This window comes from Antechinus flavipes, chromosome 3, assembly GCF_016432865.1.
Source record: "Antechinus flavipes isolate AdamAnt ecotype Samford, QLD, Australia chromosome 3, AdamAnt_v2, whole genome shotgun sequence".
Classification (NCBI taxonomy): Eukaryota; Metazoa; Chordata; class Mammalia; order Dasyuromorphia; family Dasyuridae; genus Antechinus; species Antechinus flavipes.
Genome location: NC_067400.1, coordinates 548,710,881 through 548,717,161, shown reverse-complemented (window position 1 = coordinate 548,717,161; position 6,281 = coordinate 548,710,881).

Below are 6,281 nucleotides of genomic sequence, written 5' to 3'. Positions count from 1 at the left end.
AAAACAAATTATTAAAATAAAAAAAAATTTCCTGGAGATTTGAATGATCACAAAGTGGAATTGCTGTCTTGGAAAATAGGTATTACCCTGTCAGTGGAAGGTCTAAGTGGAGGCTGATGGCCAAATGTCAAGAATTTTGTATGGAGATCTTTGTTCATGTCTTGGTTAAATCGGGACTGCTAAACATCCCAATTAACTATGAAATGAAGCAAAAGTATGGAAATCTTCACAGAAAGAAATCTCACTTGATATTCTGATCTCTTTTCTCTATTTGTCCCTTATAGACCTTGCAGCTTTACCACTCTATCTCCCAGTGATCCTGAGAAGACTTTGGTTTGGGTAATGGCTATTTAGAGCCAGCAGATCATGAGATCAACAATGTCCTTATCCCTTGGAAGTCATACACATGCCACAAAGTTAGAATATTAATTAAGTTTTCCTCCTCATTTGCCTATCTCTAGAATTCAGGACTCTGGATAGAGCATCAAGCCTGGAGTCAAAAGAATGGAATTAAAGTCTAGCCTCAGCTGATTACAGCATTGTACCCAACACATAATAAGTGCTCTGTAAATGTTAGTTATTATCATTAAGATAGATTTGCTTTTAAGAACAGGATTAATTCATCTCAAAGGATACTGGGTTTCTCTTTACCTCTCCTTTGAAAAGAGAGGTAAAACTACAAAATGGTAAAGACAATCTGAAACTGCAAACAAAAGTATGCAATAAAGATCCAGTGGGTGTTGCATTTGTTCATTTGGGTTCAGGCCATTGATTTACTTACTTCTTTTATTGAGTTTATGAAGGCACTAATATTTTGTTATAGAATGAAATTAACATATAAAATCTTTTAAATCTGAGTTCTTGAAAATTTTTGCCCAAGGAGCAGTAAATTTGATTTTAAAAGCCTGTTACCTGGCTGCTATTTAATTCATAAGGCAAATGCTTAAACATCATTTTCTTTCATTTTTAACTTCAGTGTACAAATGTATCCCTGAGACACTAATACATTGTTGGTGGAATTGTGAATACATCTAACCATTCTGGAGAGCAATTTGGAACTATGCTCAAAAAGTTATCAAACTGTGCATACTCTTTGATCCAGCAGTGTTACTACTGGGCTCATATCCCAAAGAGATCTTAAAGAAGGGATAGGGATCTGTATGTGCACGAATGTTTGTGGCAGTCCTCTTTGTAGGGGCCAGAAACTGGAAACTGAGTGAATGCCCGTCAATTGGAGAATGGCTGAATAAATTGTGGTATATGAATAGTATGGAATATTATTGTTCAGTAAGAAATGACCAACAGAATGATTTCAGAAAGCCCTGGAGAGACTTACACGAACTGATGCTGAGTGAAACGAGCAGGGCCAGGAGATCATTATATACTTCAACAACAATACTATATGATGATCAATTCTGATGGACCTGGCTATTCTCAGCAATGAGATGAACCAAATCAGTTCCAATGGAGCAGTAATGAACTGAACCAGCTATGTCCAGAGAAAGAACTCTGGGAGATGACTAAGAACCATTACATTGAATTCCCAATCCCTATATTTTTGCCTGCCTGCATTTTGGATTTCCTTCACAGGCTAATTGTACAATATTTCAGAGTCCGATTCTTTTTGTACAGCAAAATAATGGTTTGGTCATGTATATTTACTGTGTATCTAATTTATACTTTAATATAGTTAACATCTGCTGGTCATCCTGCCATTTAAGAGAGAGGGTGGGGGGAAAGAGGGGAAAAATTGGAACAAAAAGTTTGGCAATTGTCAATGTTGTAAAATTACCCCTACATATAACTTGTAAATAAAAAACTATTTTAAAAAATGTATCCCTGAGACTAAGTTTTCAGCAATACATTCAAAATGAAGTCTGCTAACTTTCATATGACATTCATTTCTCAGTCATTATGCCATGAGATTTCCTGAAACAAATTTGTCAGAAGAAATCTGGGTCATACAATTTGAAATCTATGGTAAGACTTGAAAATGTGAGAGAGAGAGGATAATACACAGCAAGTGATTACCATGAACAAATGATATAGATTAGATCCCATGTTAAGCAATTAAACAAAAACAGGCCTACATCTGAATGGAAGAGACATTGGAGGCCATCTGCTCATGAATGTTTTTTTTTTTCACTTTCATGATACACACAAAAAAAATCTGAATATTTCATAGTGTTAAAAGAATTATGGATCTTAAAAGCACACAACAAAGGAGTTATTAATTGTAAAGTAATAGTCACTCACTGGCTTTCACTATCTAATGACCAGATGTGTTATTTCACCCCTTCTCCCAAACTTTTCTGGTGATTTTAAGATGTGGCTGTTTAGTCTCAACCAGTTAGTGTATTCTCTCAGTTTAAGGGATCCCAGAACCCCAATTCCACTGAATTTCCTTTATACTAATAGCAGATTGTTGTATCCATAGGGACATATTTCCTAAGAGACTGAGTATCTTAAGTCAAGAAACAATCTCTTTCACAAAGCATTATTTAGTTCAAAGATATAGTAAGAACAAATATACCAACATCCTTCCAATACTTGGGGGGCTTTATAAACCTCTTTAATTTATGGGGAAAAGAAAGGGATGAGATTTGCAGCTTAACTGTTCGTATGCACCATAATTCTATCAAGTCCAAAGTCCCTCTGGACTTGTGGCTCAACAGCCTGGACTTTCCTGGCCTCCCTAAGGAAGCTAATGGGCTAGCAGTATCATCTGGCTTTGAATCCTGATTCAAAGGTCACCATGGCTCAGATCCCTGGGTTCAGGGCTGCTTTTGCCTGGAACTGAAAAGAACAAACAAAACAGAACAAAATCCCAAGCCCACTGCTTGGGGTTACAGAGTCTTAAAGGGGAAAGGGGAAGTAGCTCTTCCTCCACATGAAACTTAACATATGGTATCTATACTTGGATTAAAGGAGACCTTTAACCCCAGAGACTGCCAGAGACAGGAATGAGACTGTGCTAATCAAAGGATTTTAAATACATGTCCTCTTCTGAGTAGTCAGCCAAAAGAAAGAGGTTGTTCCCAGCCACAGAAAAAAACAACATCGTTGTAAAAATAGCTCACATTTATATAGCACTTACCTTGTACCAGGCACTAAGTCAAACAATTTACAATAGTTATTTTATTGATCCTTACAACAACGATAGATACTATCATTATACCCTTTTTATATACTAAGAAACTAATGCAAATAGGGTCATACAACTAGGAAGTATCTAGAACTGGATTTGAATTCAGGTTTTTCTAACTCTAGACTTTTCCTCCACTCCCCCTCAATCTCCAGGATCCACAACCTCTGTTAGTTTCTCTGGGCTAGAAAATTGACTGACTTCTTTGCTTTTCTAATTAGAATTCAATCTAGTACATTTATTAAATCTTTGTTTAGAAGATGTAGGGAAAGAACTAGATTCTAATTCTCTTACTATATCATCTTGATGCAGTTCTCAATGGTAGATATTCTCATAATCAGGATAGGCCATTTTATCTAATTCATCCATTAGTGCTCAGTGGCCTCAAGCTGAGAGTAGGACTTTGGGAAAATGGGACATAGAAATGGTGAATTTTTGAGGAGACAATGAAGTTAAGGGGAAAAAAAAGAAATGACAGATAATTCCTTTTTTTAAATGATTTTTAAAATAACTTTTTATTGATAGAAATCATGCCAGGGTAATTTTTTTTTACAACATTATCTCTTGCATTCACTTCTGTTCCGATTTTTCCCCTCCCTCCCTCCCTCCACCCCCTCCCCAGATGGCAAGCAGTCCTTTACATGTTGAATAGATTACAGTGTATCCTGGATACAATATATGTGTGCAGAACCAAACAGTTTTCTTGTTGCACAGGGAGAATTGAATTCAGAAGGTATAAATAATCCAGGAAGAAAAACAAAAATGCAAGCAGTTTATATTCATCTCCCAGTGTTCTTTCTTTGGGTGTAGCTGCTTCTGCCCATCTTTGATCAATTGAAACTGAATTAGCTCTCTTTCTCGAAGAGATCCACTTCCATCAGAATACATCCTCAAACAGTATCACTGTTGAGGTATATAATGATCTCCTGGTTCTGCTCATTTCACTTAGCATCAGTTCATGTAAATCTCACCAGTCCTCTCTGTAGTCATCCTGCTGGTCATTTCTTACAGAACAATAATATTCCATAACGTTCATATACCACAATTTACCCAACCATTCTCCAACTGATGGGCATCCATTCATTTTCTAGCTTTTAGCCACTACAAACAGGGCTGCCACAATCATTTTGGCACATACAGGTCCCTTTCCTTTCTTTAGTATCTCTTTGGGGTATAAGCCCAGTAGAAACACTGCTGGATCAAAGAGTATGCACAGTTTAATAACTTTTTGAGCATAGTTCCAAATTGCTCTCCAGAATGGCTGGATGTGTTCACAATTCCACCAACAATGTATCAGTGAATGACAGGTAATTCCAAGGCCCAGTAGAAAATTATAGTGGAGTGCTCTTGGGAGGCAGATAGCAATAAGCAATCACAGGGTGCCAAAAGGAAGTAGGAACTCTGAAGTGAAGAAGGTGAATACCCAAAGAAAATATTGTCTATGTCATACATTTTTCTCCCACCTTAGCAACAAGATCTCCAGGTACATGAGTTACCCCTCTAAATTTTCCCATCTTCTGACACTTTAGTTTCTTGCCTCCATCAGTTTATATAAACAACTTTTAATTATCCATATCAGTCAAGAATGGAAAAAATCACCATATTTCACAGAATCATCTTAGCTAATGGTTGTATATTCTTCCTTCACCAAAAAATTATCAGCTTTGAGTTTTCGATCAAAATTTAACTTCACCAACACAGCATGCTGGGATGAGGAAGAAAGCACCAAGTGATCCAACAATTACACCTCCATAATATGGAGACAGGATCTCTCTATTTTTGTAACCCTGGGTGATAATATTTCGATGTTTTGAAGGATCTCATCTATGTGCTTACTATCTTCTGAGATGCAGAACAAAATTTATCCATCTCTATCCATTCTGACTCCTAATGACTAACATTTATATAATAAAGTCCTTTGCATACTTAATGGTTCAAATGAGATGACGTATATAAAGGACCAGAGAGGGTAAGTCTATGATTGATGGAAATGGTACAGAATCCAAAAAATTGGGCACTCAAATTTCTGCAGCTCATTCTGTCTTAGCTAAATCTTGGTATAGGTGATGTGATGTTCCCCCAGTGCAAGCTGCTCTACAAGAACTACTAATTACATTTATGTTTTCATGGAAAGCTGGAGGAATCTCTTGTTTTTATAAAGCACTGCCCTTTGGTATTCTAAATATTGTTGTTGTTCACCTTTTGTTTTCCAAAAAGACCAATAACATTACAGGGTGATACCTTGACTTGCCCATGAATGGGAGATAAGTGAGGTTTAAGCCTTCAACCTCATTTTTTCTTCCAAAGTCATCAAAGATGAGTAGGAAAACAAAAGTCAGGAAATAGGTTGGGATGTAGTGAATGACTTGGTCATGACATCCGGCCAAGCTCTAAGAAAGCCACAGCCCCTGCTTCAGTCCCTTTTGGCTATTTGGAGAGGGAAATCCTCACATGGTCAGGGTAGACAAATCCTTAACTCACCAATAGGCATGACACCTATCAGTTATTCTCAATCTGGTTTATCCTGCTTGCCTACACCGTTTCTGTGCATGCTACATCTTTTTGGAGCCATAGGTGAGAATTGGGTGGCAAGTGTATAACAAAGGTGGATGAGGAGCCCTGAAAAAATTTCAGCAAGTCCTCTTGCCAGAGCTTCTAGTCCTCCCTGAACACCCCATACCTCAATTATATTCTAGATATAGCTACACACATTTTCACCTGTTCATCTGTGTACCTGCCCCACTCACCTGCCCTGGTTAGGCCTTTGTCTAGGGCATTTGTACCAAAGGGTCACATCTCCAAGCGAAACTGGGATAATGACCTTCCCCGAGGTATCAGAGAGATCCTTCCCATGACTGCACGACTACCAACCAGAGATAAAGGTTACCAGAGAACATTGCTTGAAGTGTAACAGGTGTTCAATAAATGCCAGTTCCCTCACTGACAGATGAGATTCAGGCGTAAGAAAGAACATATTGATCTCTTTCCAGAAGTGAGGAAAGAATTGGAGAGTCTTTAAATGTCTTTGCATTCCCAGCCCCTAATAAAGAACCTGGAACATAGTATGCTTGTTGATTGATTGAGGAGGCAACCTCTGGGAACACAATTTTTCTTTTACTCCTCCTCCCCCCACCTC